Here is a 17,743-nt window from a genome sequence, read left to right on the forward strand (position 1 = left end):
TCTGTTCCTGGAGAGAAAACTTTTGTGTTTCTTAAATGACACAGATAATAAAAATGTCCTTCTATAATGTGAAATGTACAAGTAATAACACCTCTGCTCCTTTCCAGGCAGACATCAGCTGTGTGCCCATGAACAGGCAGTGCCACTTGTGCCCTGAGGTGCCCAGCTGGGATTGGATCTCTCAGAGAGGAGCTGAGGGAGAGCAGAGCACCTTGCAAGCTGCAGGTCCCTGCCAGCCCCGCAGGGCTCCTGTGCCATCAACATCTGCTCTGCTCCAGTCTGGAACAGGGCCCAGCACGGTGCCGGGACCATCAGACAGCTGAGGTGTGAGCTGGAATCCCATGGCCTCCCCATGGCACAGCAGCCCTGCATTTCCCTGCTCCAGCCTTGGTCTCCAGCACAGCCATGGAGGCTCTTTGGGCTCCTGAGTGTTCCTGCAGCCCCCAAGGGCAGCTGAGCTCTGCCTTGGGCACAGGCAGCCCTGGCCAGCGCAGGCCATGCTCAGCAATTCCTTCTCTGTGCCCGGCCTTGCTGCCAGCCCCGGCAGCGGCTGCGTGGCCCCTCGGTGGCCCTGTGCTGGCCCAGCCATGGTGCCACAGCCCCTGTGCAGCCCAGCCCAGGACAGGAGCATTGCGGCTGGGAACGGCCCCTGTGCCGTGGGGCCCTGGGCAGCCTTGGGGCTCTGTGCCCCATGGCCTCCCTGCTGGGCAGCCTCTGCCAGCTCCTGCCGAGCCCGTGGCACCTGTGGGGCTGCACAGACAGCCCTGCCCGGGCTCTGCCGGCCTCTGGGCCAGCAGAGAGGCGGCCAGGGCTGGCCATGGCCGGGAACAGGCCCTGAGCCCCGCAGGAGGATGGAGCTGGGCCACAGCCAAACTCAGCCCAGGGCAGAGCTGGGCTCAGCAGCCAGGGCTGCCCAGGGCTGGCACAGACAGAGGCTGGTGCTGACAAATGTCCTGGGCCCCTCCCTGCTCTGTCCATGCCCCAGGGGCACAGAGCAGCCTCCTCTCTCGGGCTCTTGCCTGTTTTCAATGCCTGCCCAGGCGCTGGCCCTGCCCCACAAGGCCTGGGCTGAGTCCTGCCCCTGCCCGCTCAGCCAGGCTGAGATGGACACTGATGGTTTCTGTGCCAGGCTCTCCCAGCCCAGCCCAGCTCCCTGCCAGCTCTGCCAGCTGCCCTGAGCTCTGGGCAGCACCAAGGGCCTCTCCCCAGCACAGCCCAGCCGGCTCTGGCCCCACAGCTCTGCTCAGCCCAGGCTGCTCTGGGCACTGCCCCACGGCCTCAGCCCCTGCCAAGGGCACAGCAGCAGCTGCAGCTCAGCCAGGACTCAGCCCCACCATGGGGGAAGGGGCTTGGCCAAGGCCAAAGGAGCTCCCTGGCTGCCCTGCTCCCCTCTGCCTGAGGTGCTGAGAGCTCTGCAGCCCCTCCTGCCATCCCATCTGCCCAGGCCAGCACAAGAGCCCCGGCCCTGGGGCCCTCCAGAGCTGCTCCAGCTCCAGGCCCAGGGCCCATCCCAGAGCTGGGGTAGCCACAGAGCTGTGCCCATTTCTGCTCATTGCTGCTCTGATGGGGATGCATCCTCAGCCACTTGGGGGTTGATGATGAATTTTCCTATTCCAGAGGCCTCTTCTTTCCTGAGCTCTTCAGTTCAGGAATTTAGTGAGAAAAGCACATAAACATTTGTTCAAAACATCCAAACAATAAAAGCTGCTGGAAATAATTTAAGTTTTCAGTTCTTCTGTGGTTAATTATACAGATTTCAGAAGTATATTCAAAGTGAATTTACTATATTGAAAACAATACAGAGAAAACAGTTTTGTCCTGTTTTCTTTTCCTGTTTATAGATTGATATCAGCAGTTGCTATGGACCCCCAGCACCTTATAATGAATTCTGAACAAATACAAAAAATCAAGACCCTTCATGGCTGACAATCAATAACACTTAGGTCCCCACACTCTCCACACCAAGGCTGGTGTGGGGTCTGGAGCACAAGTCCTGTCAGAGCGACTGAGGGAGCTGGGGATGTTGATCCTGGAGAAGAGGAGGCTCAGGGGAGACATCATGACTCTCTACAATTCCCTGACAGGAGGGTGAAGCCAGGTGAGGGTCGGGCTCTATTCCCAGGGACCAGGGACACGACAAGAGGACACAGCCTTCAGCTGCACCAGGGGATGTTTACACTGGGCATCAGGAAATATTCTTCACACAAAGGGGGATTGAGCATTGGAATGGGCTGCCCAGGGAATTGGGTGAGTCACCATAACTGAAGGTGTTTCAGGAAAGACTGGCTGTGGCACTCAGTGCCATGGTCTTGGTGACAAGGTGGTGTTGGGTCCCAGGTTGGACTCGATGCTCTCCTAGGCCTTTTCCAGCCTGGTTGATACTCTGATGATTGTGACACTGCAGGACCCTGCGGAAGCAAGAGGCCATTGTGACACTGCGGGGCCTGGGGGCACTGAGAGGACCATGGTGACACTGTGTACGACATGGCACCACAGAGCCACGAGGCCACTGTGACACTGTGGGGCTGAATGGAAGCAAGGAATGCATTGTGACAGTCCGGGTCCTGGTGGGATCACAGAGGCCATTGTGACCCTGCAGGGCCTTGTGGAACCATGCAGAGCTTTGTGACAGAGCAGGACCTCATATCATGATGGGGCCATGGTGACACTGCAGGGCCCCATGGAACCAAGGAGCCAGTGCTGCTCCTCAGGGACTCATGGAATGTAGGAAACATGTTGGACACCGTGGTGGACCTTGGGACCAAGAGGCCATTGTGACACTGTGGCACCAAGGAGAGCATTGCTGCCTTGCCAGACCTCATGGAACCAAGGATCCCCTGTGACACTGCAGGGCCTTGGGGGACCATGGTGACATTTTGACACTGCAGGGCCTAAGGATCTAAGGGACTTTGTGACACCAAGGGGTCTCATGGAACCAAAGGGACATTGTGACACTGGGAGGCCTCATGGAATCATGGAGACCATTGGAGCACTCTGGGTCCTCATGGAACCCTGGAGACACCAAGTTGTCTGGTAGTGTTGATCTGCTGGAGGGTAGGAGGGCTCTGCACAGGGCCCTGGACAGGCTGGATCCAGGGCCCAAATCCAACAAGGTGAGGTTTAACAAGTCCAAGTGCCAGGTCCTGCACTTTGGCCACAACAACCCCTGCAGCGCTACAGGCAGGGGACAGAGGGGCTGGACAGCAGACAGGCAGAAAAGGACCTGCAGGGACTGATGGACAGCAGGCTGGACATGAGGCAGCAGTGTGCCCAGGTGGCCAAGAAGGGCAATGGCTCCTGGCCTGGATCAGGAATGTTGTGGCCAGCAGGAGCAGGGAAGTGATTCTTCCCCTGTGCTCAGCACTGGTTGGGCAGCACCTCGAGGGCTGTGTCCAGTTCTGGGCCCCCAGTTTAGGAAGGACATGGAGGGGCTGGAGCATGTCCAGAGAAGGGCAACAAGGCTGGTGAGGAGTCTGGAGCACAAGTCCTGTGAGGAGCGGCTGAGGGGTCTGGGGCTGTTTATCCTGGAGAAGAGGAGGCTCAGGGGACACAAGGTGGTGTCAGGGCACAGGTTGGACTTGATGATTTCCAAGGTATTTTCCAACCTTGCTGATTCTGGGATTCTCTGAAACCACCCTTGGAGCAGTTGCAGGAGGAGCCCTGGGCCTCCTCTTCAGAAGCTCCAGCAGCCCAGGTCCCTCAGCTTCTCCTCACAGCCCCAAAGCCCATCCTGTCAGTCCTGCAGAGCCTCTGCAGCTCCTCCTCACTGCCCAGAACAGGGAGCCCCACAGCCAGACACAGCAGCCCAGATGTGCTCACGGTGGTTTTCTGTGCTGAGCATTGGCCTGGCCGTGTTCTTGAGAGAGCCTGGGCAAGGAGCCTGGAGCCCCCAGGCCCTGGCCTGAGGCGTCAGCGCTGCCCCAGCAGTGCCCATGGCCTGTCCCTGCTGCAGCCCCGGCACTGCCACCCCAGGACTGTGCCCGGCCCCGAGAGCACTCAGGCCCTGCAGCAACACCAGGGCCACCAGGGCAGCGGGGCAGGGCCACGGGAGCAGCACTGGCAGCACCAAGTGCTGCTGCTCCTGGGCACAGCTGCTGTGCCAGCCCTGATCTGCCCCAGCTCTGCACACAGACATTGCTGCTGCAGCTCCAGAGAAGGCAACAAAAGGGCATCTCTGCAGAAAACTGTGCTGGGAGATCCTTTAGTTCCTTTAAAGGCACCGTGAGTGCAGCCCCTCATTGACACAATCTGTGGCCACAGGGAAGGTGGAGGGAAACAAAATGAGAAATGGCACTACCAATTTTATTTATGGAGAACAATATGAAAACAGTAAAATAAAGAAAAAAACACTAAATGAAACCAACAAGGAGAAAAAAAAAAAAACAAAACACTTTTATTGCCAGTGGTTTGCAGAAATTGATCAGCAGTTTAATGTTTCTGAAACCATCCTGTCGTCAGTTTCCACAGTGCAGCCTTGAGCTCCTGGTTCCTCAGGCTGTAGATGAGGGGGTTCAGGGCTGGAGGCACCACTGAGTACAGAACTGACAGGGCCAGATCCAGGGATGGGGAGGACATGGAGCGGGTTTTCAGGTAGGAACACATGCCAGTGCTGAGGAACAGAGAGACCACGGCCAAGTGAGGGAGGCAGGTGGAAAAGGCTTTATGCTGTCCCTGCTCAGAAGGGATCCTCAGCACAGCCTTGAAGATCTGCACATAGGAGAAAACAATGAACACAAAACAGCCAAGTCCTAAACAGGCACTTAGTGCAATGAGCCCAAGTTCTCTGAGGTAGTATTTGGAGCAGGAGAGCTTGAGGATCTCTGGGATTTCACAGAAGAACTGGCCCAGGGCATTGCCATGGCACAGGGGCAGGGAAAATGTATTAGCTGTGTGCAGCAGTGAATAAAGAAAGGCACTGGCCCAGGCAGCTGCTGCCATGTGGGCACAAGCTCTGCTGCCCAGGAGGGTCCCATAGTGCAGGGGTTTGCAGATGGACACGTAGCGGTCATAGCACATGATGGTCAGGATGGAAAGCTCTGCTGAGATGAAGAGCATGAAGAAAAAGAGCTGTGCAGCACATCCTGAGTAGGAGATGTTCCTGGTACCCCAGAGGGAATTGTGCATGGCTTTGGGGACAGTGGTGCAGATGGAGCCCAGGTCGCTGAGGGCCAGGTTGAGCAGGAAGAAGAACATGGGCATGTGCAGGTGGTGGCCTCAGGCTACGGCGCTGATGATGAGGCCATTGCCCAGGAGGGCAGCCAGGGAGATGCCCAGGAAGAGGCAGAAGTGCAGGAGCTGCAGCTGCCGCGTGTCTGCCAGTGCCAGCAGGAGGAAGTGGCTGATGGAGCTGCTGTTGGACATTTGCTGTGGCTGCACATGGGCACCTGTTCATGGAGAAAGGACAGGGACAAGTCAGGAGAGGCTGCTCGGAGCCAAACCTGGGCCATTCCCTGTAGCCTGTTCTGCTGGTTCTCACCCACCCTTGTTCCTGCTCTGGGGAAACCTTCAGACAAGTCTGTGCCTGAGCTCCAGTTGTGCTGGCTGAGTGTGCCAGGAACAGCCAGGCCTGTGCATGGGGGCTCTCAAGGAGCCATCCCTGCCCTGTTGCCCTGGGTTTTTTGCCATGTGGCAGAGGGACAAGGCTGGATATTCAGGATTTGTCAGCGGAATCACTCCTACTCCAGAAAGGCTTTGATACCATCTGCACTCACATTTCTAAAGGAAACAGATGGCAGGAGATGATTTTAGGAATAATTTTCCTACCCACACATCATTGCTCACTCTCTGAGATCAGAAATCACCAGCATTCCTGCTGCACTCAGAGTTTGCCACTGAGAGATGTGACAGGCAAAGGATTCCCTGTGGCTGAGGGAAGGTGACGGGCTGGATGGGTTTTTTCCCCCCAGTACTGCTCTGTTCAGCCCCCTCTGCTTCCCTGAGCATCTCCCTGGGCCTGGACATCCCCTCCTGAGAGGTGCCTTGTCCCTGCCAGCGCTCACAGAGCCCATCCCACCCTGTGTGCCCTCGGCCCGGCCCTACAGAAACCTGCCTGTGTGCAGGGCCCTGGCTGGGGCAGGCTCTGTGTGCAGCTGGGCAAGGGCAGCTCAGGAGAGCCCTGCTGGGCCCTGCAGAGGTGATGCTGCTGCTGCCCAGGGCTGAGGAGTGGCTGAAGGCCCTTTGGCAGGCTCCCAGCAGAGAGACTGACCAGCCAAAGTGTCTTGGTTCGACAAGACAGGAGTCTGTGGAAGAGGGCAAAGCCTCCTGTGCAATGGAGAACGGCAAACCCCCCTCCCTCTGAATTACCAGGATCTTTAAATTAAAGGGCTCTCAGGCAAAGATGTGGGAATGGGAGTATCAATTCTTTACTAGGAGAAAACTAGACAACAATTTAAAAAGGCAAATGCAATCGGTACAAACAAAACCAGTGAGAAAGTCCAGAACCTGAGGAGTCGGGGTGCCCGTAGCAGTTCTGCTGGGACAATTGCTCCCCTTGCAATGGTTGATGAGTTGCAGCTGAAGTGGTGATCTTTAGAAGGGTATAGTTTTCCTCTGAAGATCTGGTGGCAGTGGGGCCGGTCTTCCTCTGCGCCGGGGTTGCCTCCGAGCTCCGCTGCCGTCGCCTCAGCGCGCTCCGGCTGCTTCGCTGCGAGATCCCGCGAAGAGAGAGAGAGAGAGAGCGAGCTGCTTCTCTGGGAATCCCGCGAAGAGAGAGAGAGCGAGCTGCTTCTCTCCCTAAAAGCTACCCCTTTATACCATAATAGAGTGCTTGGCTTCCCCCTCTGGGTGGGACCCCTCACGGTGTTACATTTACCAGCCCGGCAGTGAGTCAGTCAATAGTGTATAAACAAACCATTGCCTCTACAGGGCAAACCATTGTCTCTGAGAGAGATAACAAAACCTGTCCGACAGGTTTGCCTTCAACAGATGGCAAATAGAATACAAGCTTATTTTACAACCCAGGACACAAAGTCACAGTTCTGGAGTCTTTGTAAATGTTCAAACATTCCTTTGATGATCCTGTGTATCCCTTTCAACTCAGAATGTTCTGTCATTCTGGGATTTCAATTCCTGTTCTGCTTCTCTCAACCCCCTGTTGTCTATAATTGAAGGAGAAAAAAAGCCCTTGCAACAGTGTTAGAACAGTAAAGTAAAAACCAGACCTTTATTGGAAGCTTCCAGGTGTCCCAGTGGGGATGAGGCACAACCGGCCCCTGATTTCAACAATTCATTAAGGTTGATTAATTAGGATACTTAACAAGGACATTCAAAAGGATATTCACTTGTCCCAGTTACACACTCCTGGCTCAACACATTGGAGTAGGTCCAAGGACTTTTTTCCCCCAGTTTTCGTTATCACTGCTGGCATACAAAAACCAAAATGTTCTTCTTGTAGGTCCTCTTCCTGATGAAAAGACTATATAATATTCAAAAATGCATTTATACAGTCAGGTTATTTTTCTAAATTCTAAGAAAAACCATAAGGAAATATACTAGTGTTAATTAAATATTATAGATATAGAGATATATAATATAACTTTAATATTGTTCAGTAAGAGTTTAAGAGAGGTAATCAAGAGTTTAATAGCAATAATAAAGGATTATAGTTTTCTAAGTATATAAGTATAATCCTAGGCTTACCTTCTTTGGGAAGTGCCCTCCAGAGCTGTGCCCAGGCTGGTCTGGAGCTGGGAGCAGCCCTGCCCCAGCCAGCCCCTCTCAGCAGCAGCACCTGCCCTGCTCAGGGTGGCTCCTTCCCCCCACAGCTCCTGGCCAGCGCTGGGAGCAGCTCCAGGGCCGGCTGAGAGCTGTCCCTGGCAGGCAGCAGAGTCCCTGGCCCAGCACAGCGCCCTGGGCTGCAGGACCCTGCTCTGCAGGACAGCCCTGGGCACCCCTGGCTGCTCTGCACAGGAGATGAGCAGAGAATGCACTCACAGGCTCTGTGGGCATTGGCATGTTCCAGCTTTAGGAGATCTCTCCAGGAGCTGCAGCTGCATTGTCCTGCAGCCAGAGGTTCCTGTGCCAAGGGCTGGCAGTGATTCTGCCCCAGGCACTTCTCAGCCCCTTCCCAGCCCTGACTGGTTGAAGCTCTCTGTGCCTCTGTGCTGTGCCCGCGCTGGCTGCAGGCAGTGCCCCAGCCCTGCTGGGCTGGGAGAAGAGCTGCTCAGCAAGAGAAATGTGCTTTTGAAGCTCTGCTTGGTTACCAGGATCACCCTCTGTGCCAGGAGCCCGGCCCAGCTCAGCAGCACAGACACAGCACAAGGACTTTAATGACCCTCTGGGGCTTTGTGCTCAAGCCCTGAACATCAGGCCCTGAGAGGGAGCTGCAGAAACCTCTGCAGAACTCCAAGTCAGACTCCAACTCCAAAGTTTCTTGGACTTTTAATGGGTCCCACTGAGGGACACGACTGAGAAAGTGGCCCCAGGTCCCAGGCAGAGCAGAGAACTGGAGGCACTGATGCCAGGTGGGGACAAAGAGAAGCCAAGTCTTGGTGCCCTGGGGCACAGCAGGGTCTGTGCCACCAAGGGCTGTGAGGAAACACCTTGTCCTGAGGCCCTGGGGCCTCCTGGAACAGCCCCAGCCAGGCTGGGCACTGTCAGCCCCTGGTCCTGCCCTCAGTATCCCCCCCATGCCCACATCCCAGTGGCCTCAAGGATCTGCTGGAAGGAGTCCCTGGGGAGCCTTGGTCAGGAATGGCCCTGGGGGCTCCTTCATGCTCCCAGGGACTGCAGGTTTTTCAAAGGACTTTGGCTTTTGCCTTGGAGTCTCTGAGAGGTTTCTGCAATCTAGGCCTCCAATTATCTGCTGTAATTAGTCCCTGGAGAGACTTTGTCAGGAACAACACTCAGTGGGGCCCATTAATTCTTCAAGGTACTTCAGTTTTATTAAGGTACTTGGTGTTTGCCTTTTGATACAGACTGTGAGAGGTTTCTGCAATCATGGCCCCAATTATCTGTTTTAATGAGTCCCTTGAGAGCTTTGTACTGACACTCAGTGGGGCTCATGAATACTTTAAGATTCTTAACATTTGTGAGGTACTTTGGATTTTCCTTTCCACATTGAGAGTTCTTTGTGCCATTTTCAGTCTCTGAGAGGTTTTTGTGCCATCCTGGCCTCCAGGTCTCTCCTCCAAGGACTCCATGAAGAGCCTGTGGTATAGATGGACCTTTGTGGTTCCCATTAATGCTTTAGACTCCAACCACTTTGGGGTTTTCCTCTGACTTTGACTCCGGGAAAGGTTTGTGCAATCTCCTCTCAGGCCCTGAGGTTCCAGGTCTCAGCTCCAAATGCACCACGGAGCTCATTAGGATCAAGGAAGTCCTGAAAAACCATGGCTTTACCTTGATTTCCCTCTGCTCTAATGCAGTTCATCAGGAAGTTTTCTGTAGTGGTTTTGGCTTGCCAATTTGAGATTTCTCGGCCAATGCATCAATTAGTGTGGTGAGTTCAGTTTTGGCTAATTACCAGTGCACTCACTAGAATATACTTACTCATTTCCTGCTGTGAGATAGGAGTAGGAGAAAAGCAAATGGGCTGAAAACTTTAAAAGGGAATAATGAAAAGTTTATTAACAGTAACTAAAAGAAAGAGTAGTAAGAATCATATCAAAACTTTCACAAAACTTCCTCTCTCCATACAACTTTTTCTTTTTATTGACAATATATGGACACAAAACCTAAAATTTTGAGTACGTTTACCACCTCTAAAATAGTCTTTCTTCACTTCACTTAGGGAGAGGAGTCTCTCTTTCTTGCTATGGAGACTCCTCCATAAGAAAACAGTTCTCTTGGGGCTCTCAATTTCCACGAATAGCAGCCACTTGGAAAAATGAAATTGTGAAATCCCTGACATTTTTTCACAGCTTTTCCCACAGCACTGTTTATGGGCCATGTCAACTTATGGCATATTAGCTTAAAGATGAGCTGTTTCAGACCAAATATTTTCTTCTTCTATTTCTGAAATCATCTTCATCTCTGGGAACAGAGGTCTCCTTCTCTTCCTGAGGACACAGGGTTTCATCACTCTGCTGCATTTCATTGTTCAAACTTCTCATGAGATAACAGCTACTGCAAAATTTGCTCACGTTAGCATGGAGGCTTTTGCTAAACAAGTTATCTCCCCATACTTTTGAATGCCTTACAGGGAAGAAAGAGAGTCTGATGTATCAATGACATCCTTCTCCATAGCTTTAGCAGAGGATTTCAGCTCCAAGATCAAGGCATCTCCTCATCCCTCCCATCTGGGACTCAACTTCCTCTTCCCTGCCCTCGGTGTGTCCATGCTGCTCCTCTGTGTGCCTGCCCTGTGTCCTTTTCTCTCACTGTAGGGAGGATGGCAGCACTGGCAGAGTCAATATCTGCCCAGGGCTGCAGATGGTTCTGTGAGCCTGGCCGGGCTCATTGGCCAATTCTAAATTTGGCCATGGTTCCTGGATATGAAGACCAGTTCTTTTCCATAGCAATGAAGGAACAGAGCGCCATTGTTTAAGGGACAGACAAGAGGTGAACACCAGATGCAAAAGCCAGCCAGTGATGCCAGATTCTTTTTGAAGAGATACCCTTACAAATAGGAAATTTTTTAGGGTGAGTACCAATTTTGGCAATGGACATCTGAAATAACAGACTTTTTTTCCATACAGAGGAGTGTTCCAGAAGCTGATGAAAGGCAGCCCTTGACATCCCAAGATCAGCCAGACCTGTCAGGTGGCCCCTGGGAGGACAAGCCAGCCAGACCTGGTCCATGTTCCCTCGCTTCCATGGGGCCCCTCAGTGTCCCAATGGTCCCTGGCTTCCAGGAGGCCCTGAGGTGTCACAATGCCCCCTTGGTGACACAAGGCCCTGAAGGGTCGGAATGGTCTCCATGGTTCCATCAGGCCCCACAGAGTCATAATGGTCTCTGGGTCCATGAAGCCCCGCGGTGTCACCATGGCCCCTTGGTTCCATGGGCTCCAGTGGTGCCACAATGATCCCCTTGGTTCCATGAGGTGCCCACAGTGTCACAGTGATCTCCATGGGAAGGAAAGAACCGAGCCCCAGTATGGCAGGGGCAGCCACCAGAGGCCAAGGCCAGCCAGACTTGATGGTACTGGCAGATTTTGGCTGGGAGCAACCCTTGGATCTAGGGAATTTTAGAAGTGGGATCCCAGTTTCAGATATGGACATCTGGAGAAGTAGAGGTTTTTCCATAGGAAGGAAAGCACAAACCCAGTGTTTCAAAGGCAGAAGAAGAAAGAGGTAGCTCCTGGGAGGCTGAGACAGCCAGACCTGTTCTTCCTGGCACCTTTTGTCATGGAGGAATCATTGCATACATGGAATTTGGGAGGAGATATCGCAATTTTGACCACGGACACCTTGAGTAGAAGGACAATTCTTTTCATTGGAAAGAATGCACCAAGCCCTAGGGTTTCAAAAGCAGATGAGAGGCAGCTCCCAAGAGGCCAAGGGCAGCCAGACCTGTCTGTCCTGGCAGCTTTCACTTGGGATCTATCCTTGGATGTACAGAGTCTTGGAGGAGGAATCCCAGTTTTGGCCATGGCCCATGGAGGAGAAGGAGAGTTCTCTCCCATAGGAAGGAAAGCCCAGAGCCCCAGTGCCTCAGGGCAGGTGAGAAGCAGCCCTGGACTTGCCAAGATGGTCAGGTGGTCCCCAGGAGGCCCAGCCAGCCAGACCTGGTCCATGTTCCCTTGGTTTGGTGGTGATGCCTTGAGAGGCTGCCTAGAACAGAGCTAGGCAGTGTTAAAGGAATAAAGCAGGTATTCATTAAAAGGCCTTCAAGGGATACATCTTGGGCAGTACAAGAGCCTGGCCCTGGCTCCATCCTAAATGGAGTCCAGGTCACGAGTTTTCACTGGGACAAACAGGGAGATTTGGTCTGGCAGGATGTGTAAAACAATCTCCTGTGATATCTACTTGTTCTCACACAGAGCACTTGGCTGCAGGGACACATTCCCATCGTTCCTGCCCAGGTTTCAGGATTCAAACACTGCTGTCCTTCCCAGGAGCTGTTTTTCAGCTCCCTTGGGAGGCCTTTTGGCCTCTGGAGCCACACTCTGGCTCCATTATTAGCACTGCTGGATCCAAACCCTTTATCTCCACCAACAGTAGTGATTTCAGGTGGATATCCTTTTTTCCCCAATTGTTTTAAACACTAAAAGTGTCAATAATTGTGCTACCCTGACATGGGTTTGAATAATGCAATGTTGTTCACTATCCTTTAACCAAATTACTTCATTTTCCCCTTGATAATCTGCATCAGTTCCTCCTCCCATGGCATGAGCACTTTGCAAGGCCAAGCTCCAGTGAGCAGTTACCAAACCAAAGTGTCCTGGAGGAATCTGGATTCCTGTTCCTGCATTGTTAACTCTCATTTGCTTCTGATTTATCCTATACTAATTCCAGTGCATGAAGGTCCAGCCCTGCAGCCTCTGGGCTGGCCCTGCCAGGGCCATCACACCCAGAACAATTTCCCAGGCAGTCCCAGTCTCACTGTCCAGGGCTGTATTTGCACATTGGGAGCAGCCATGCACAGCCAGGGGGTTTCCATTTCCCCAGGGGCCATTGTTAAGGGCATGGAGCACATCTGGAGATGGGTTCTCCATGGGGACAGGTTCCCAGGACTCATTCTTTAACTGCTCTTTTAACAACCCATTCTCCGCCTCCTCCTCCTCGTCCTCCTTCTCTTCCTCCTCCTCTTCTTCCTGCTACTGGTCTTCTTCTTCCTCCTTGTCCTCTTGCTCCTCCTTGTCCTCCTCCTCCATTTACTTGTCCTCCTACTCCCCTTCCTCCTCCTTGCCCTGCTCATCCTTATCCTCCTCCTCCTCATCGTCCTCATCCACACCCTCATTCTCATCCTCTTCCTCCTCCTTTTCCTCCTCATCCTGCTTGTCCTCCTCATCCTCGTCCTTTTCCTTATCCTCATCCTCATCCTCCTCCTCATCCTCCTCCTCATCCTCCTCCTCCTTATCTTCCACATCCTTATCCTTCTCCTCCTCATTGTCCTCCTCCTCATCCTCACTCTCCTCCTTCTCCTCCTCCTCATCTTCCTCCTCCTCCTCCTCATCCTCCCCATCTTGCTCGTCCTCATCCTCCTCATCCTTCTCCTCCTGGTCCTCCTCTTCCTTGTCCTCCTCCTCCTCCTCCTCTGCCTCCTCCTCCTCCTCCTCCTCCTCTGAGTGTGGTTCTCAAGAGTCAATGACTCTAGGATTCCAGAACCTGGAACTCCGGGATTCCATGGCTCTGTGACCCCATGGATGGATTCAGGACTGTCTCCAAGGCCACGAGGGAACGTTGGTGCCAGCGGGAGGGGCTGCACTGCAGGGGCACCAACAGCTGAGAGGCGACTGCAGCTGCTGCTGCTGCTGCTGCTGCTGCTGCTGCTGCTACCGCTGCTGCTGCTGCTTGTGGGGGTGCTGCTGGCAGGGGCAGGGCCCTGGTGTGGCTGAGCATTGCCATCTCAGCCTGTGAGCTCCTGGGAGCTCAGGACAGAGCCAGGACTGACCCAGGTTGGCACTGCACTTGAGGACGGACACAGAGAATGGAAAGTGCCCATGGAGTGGTTCCAAGCAGGTCTGTGGGAAGGAGGGAGGGAGGGAGGATGAATCCCCTGCCCAAGGCTGCCAAGGGAAGGCTTTGGGAGGGAAAGGAAGCCTTGACCTGACACTAAGCCCTTCAAGGGCTCAGTTGCCCATGCTGAGCAGGATTTCATCAGGCTTTGTCTCACAACCGCAGCAGGGTCAGAAGTTGTGGGAGCAGCTGGAAAGAAGAGCCGTGTATTCCCTCCCCCCAGCCCATTTGGGAACATTTGGGAAAGGTCTCCATTGTCTGCCTGCAGCCAGCTTGGGGGGCCCTTCCTCTCCTCCTCCTGCTTGGGGGACTGGGCTTGGTTTCTTCTGCCATCTGCAATGCTGAGCTTCTCTCTCCTCAAACCTGGCTGCTCAGGTTCATGTCCCTGTGTCTCACACCTTCCTCCTCTTCCTCCTCATCACGTGCTTATGGAGCCTCTTTGGGCAGCTGGACTGGAACTGGCAGCAGCAGGCAAGCCCTGAGGAGCACCTCTGGCCTCCAGCCTTTCTGCAGGGCTGGCCAGAGCCTTCCTGCCAGGGGCGAGCCTCTTTCCTGTCGCTTCCCGAGGCAATATAGTCTGGATCTTGGCTCTGTCCTCCTTTCTTTCTCTTTCAGGGAAGGATCAACCATGGCTGAAGGACTCTTCCATAGTTACCTGGTGTTGATGGACATTGTCAGCATCAACCAGCCCCCTGGAAAGAATGGGATTTCTCCTGAGGATGACAAAGGAATTGTCCAGAGGATGAAGGAGCAGGAGGTAACCCTTCGGCAGCACCAGCTGCACTTGGAGGAGGAAATTGCAGACCTGGAAGCCAGACAGGAGTGTTTGGCATGGCCTTTGTGGGAACTGGAGGAAAGATCCAATGGCACACATGCACAGTGGTTTGCTTGGGTGTCCCTGCCACATTCATGATCTGGAGGCAGCGTAGGAATGTAGCCAGAGGGGAGCACAGAGAAGGAAAGACTGACCCGGGGCTCTTGGGGAAATCCTGGAAAGGAGTGGCCTTCCTGCCAAAGCCCTTGGGCTGCTCAGGGCCATTTGCATCTCCATGGGCAGAACTGGAGGATATCTTCCAGCATTTGTGGATAGACTTGTTGAATTACCTCTGTTCAAACAAAGGGGAACTGGAGAGGGTTCTTTCAAAGTGTGACTCCTCCCTATTCCATCAGCAATAGTCTCACCGGATTTATGGGTCAGGAACATGTACAACACATGGCAGGGAAGCTGGGCAAGCAGTGAGTGCTGTACCAGCACGGCCAGAACGGTGCAAGAGCCAGCGCCAAACAGGCTGAGGCAGCCAGGCCAGTCCCATCTTTCCAGGGCTCTGGGCTGAACACACAGCTTCAAAAACGTCAGGTGTGCTCCCCACAGAGCCTTCTACAGAGCTCTGGGTGAGGACTGCCAGCTTTCCTCTTTATTTTGTATCAATGTTCTGGTTTGAAAGCAAAACCAGTGAGAGACTCTAAATCAGAAATACAATTTATTGGGAAAAGAGAAAAAACCCAAAAATACGTGCAATACCACAAAAAGAAGACCACTGACAAAGTCAGAATACAACCTAACACCCCTCTGGCCAGCATGCTGGTGCAGTCCAAATTGGAGTGGCTGCAGTCCTCTTGGAATTGCAGATGTGGTTGCTGTGTCTTCTTGGAAACCTGTGGAAAGGCTGCCTCTCTGTCTAGAAAGTCCCGGTTTTATCCAGGTGGGAATGCCTAGCTCCTCCCCCCTGGCCGGAGCATCTCACAATTGGCTGATGTTATTCTGAGTCACGAGGTGTGTCCTTGATCACCTGTTGAACAGAACTGTCTCCTGGAGAGTGTCTCTGAGCCATGTGGCAAGACATTGATGGGCCTATTAACAGGAGTTAAGGAAAACTGCCCAGAGGCAGCTCCTACTCAGATGGTAATAAGAAACATCTTGGTGCTCCAATCTTGGACAATCAGAAAAGGAAATTTTTCTCTCGTTTTGCCCATCTTACCTATGCAGATGTGTTGGGAGGCCATCTCTCTGTTTGTGTAGGTGTTGAACCTGAGAAAGGCAGTCTGTAGTGTCAGCTGGATACCTGAGAGCTGTCACATAAGCAGTAAGGGTGAACTGTCAATGTAAATCATTATAAAGAATGTAGTATGTTCCAGTCCCTCTTAACATTAAAATTCAGTGCCACCTGTGGCTCCAGTGGCCTGTGGATTAGGCATGTCTTTACCAAAAATGTAATGGTTATTGTAATATTTTTCAATTGGAATTGGGTCCAAAAGCAGGAGGATCTTGGTGCGAAATTAGTATTCAGCCTAATCATTACAACTAATCATGAGTTTTATTGAATAAATGCACATGTACAAATGTGCCAGCAGTTAGACTCTTTGATGAGTAGGTTTGAGGCATTTTTTCATTTAGTCTGTAGTGTGAACTTCAGTGCCTGCAGACGTACATATTAAATTTCCCTCTTGGCCACCACTTGATGATTATCATCACTAGAATTAAATTCTTAGTGTAGTGAGGAGGTGGGAACTAGATAAGAAAGTCTGTTGGGTTTGCATGGCCAGGTTTTGGTAGGTGAAGTAATGGTTTCTGTAAGAAGCTGTTGGAAGCTCCCCCATGCCCACAGAGCAAATGCCAGCCGGCTCCAGGAGAGGCACACTGGCCTGGGCCGGGCCCGTCAGGGATGTGCTGATGCCTCTGTTATTGCTGTGAATATGTAAACTCACTGAAGAAGGGAAAAGCAATTGCAGCAAAGGAATTGTGTCCAGAAAGGAGCGAGGGTGTGTGAGAGGAGCAGCCCTGCAGACAGCCAGGTCCGTGCAGGAGGGGCAGGAGGTGCTCTGGGCACGGGGATGCTGAGATTGCCCTGCAGCCCTGGGGCAGCCCTGGGGAGGCAGCTGAGCCCTGAGCACAGGGAGGGCACGGGGATGCTGAGACTGCCCTGCAGCCCTGCAGGAGCACATGCCCCAGCAGGAGGATGCCTGAGAGGAGGCTGTGAGCCCGTGGGAGGCCTGTGCTGGAACAGATTGCTGGCAGGGACCTGCAGACCTGTGGAGAGAGGACCCCACCCCAGAGGAGGTTTCCCGGTTGGACGTGTGATCCTGGGAGGACCCGAGCTGGAGCAGGTTGTCCTTGAAGGACTGCGCTTGTGGAAGAGTGATCCCCGTTGGAACAGTTTGGGAAGAACTTGTCAGGAAAATTAATCCACAAACACCAGAGGTTTATGTCATAGCCACAAGCCCCCAGCTGGGTAATAATTAGTATTGACCCCATGATTCACAGAAGGCTGATAACCTCTTTATTATATTATATATCATTATTAAGAAACCCATTGCTTTTATATACAGTTATAATACACCTGGACCTAATTGGTCCACTAATCCAATCACCACCACCATTGGCTAATTAAAAAAACACCCTTTGGCAAACAAATCTCCATAACACATTCCACATGTTCACAACAGCAGGTGCAGCAAGTGAAGATAAGAATTGTTTCTCATTCTTTTCTCTGTTCTTCTCACAGCCTGCCCCCAGGACAATGCCTGGGAAAGTTGTTTCTCTCTGTGGCCATAGAGCTGCCTGCCACAGGTTTATGTCCTAAACAGAGACAGAGGAGTCCTTTTATTTTATTCAAATAAAGGGAGAGGCCATGGGGCATTCCCTTGAAGTCTTTCCAATTTTTGGAGGACGCAGCCTCCTTTTTATCCTAATTTCCCTTCTGTCTTTCCACACTGGATGAGGTACTTAAGCGGTCCTGATATGCCTGATACCAAAGATTCCCCTCTAATGTACGTCACTCACTTTTAGATTTTAATTTTCATGGAATCTATGTTTTTTCCCCATTGTTTATTTCATCTTTCAATATCCAATTTCATTTATCAGCAATCCTACAGTTCGTTTGTTGTCTGAGATTGAGAGGCCAGATGTTTTCTATTGCCATCTGTGTAGCAGTTGCCTCTGGACTGTTTTCCTTATCTCCTGTGAATGGGCCCATCAATGTTTCCCACATGGCTCAGAGATAACTCCCTTCAGAGCCATTTCTGTTTAACAGGGGATCAAGTGTTGCAGCATTTCTGAGAGACAGAGGTCATGATTTATGTTTGGAATGAGATTTGAGCTACTCCAGTCTGGGCCTCAGATTTGGGCCTTGTGAGGCCTTCCAGCCTCTGACACAGTTAGAAATTAAGAGTTTGTGGTGCATTT

The 17,743-nt window shown here is 52.5% G+C and overlaps 1 protein-coding gene and 1 pseudogene across 1 annotated transcript in view; both read right to left on the bottom strand.

Annotated features, from left to right (window-relative positions):
• LOC144248867 (uncharacterized) overlaps positions 1 to 17,743 on the bottom strand; it is a 770,489-nt gene that overhangs the window by 269,528 nt on the left and 483,218 nt on the right. The gene's annotated exons all lie outside the window — the stretch shown is intronic.
• LOC146764086 (olfactory receptor 14J1-like) lies at positions 4,429 to 5,361 on the bottom strand (annotated as a pseudogene).

This window comes from Lonchura striata, chromosome 36 (genome assembly GCF_050655825.1).
Source record: "Lonchura striata isolate lonStrDom1 chromosome 36, ASM5065582v1, whole genome shotgun sequence".
NCBI classification, from domain to species: Eukaryota; Metazoa; Chordata; class Aves; order Passeriformes; family Estrildidae; genus Lonchura; species Lonchura striata.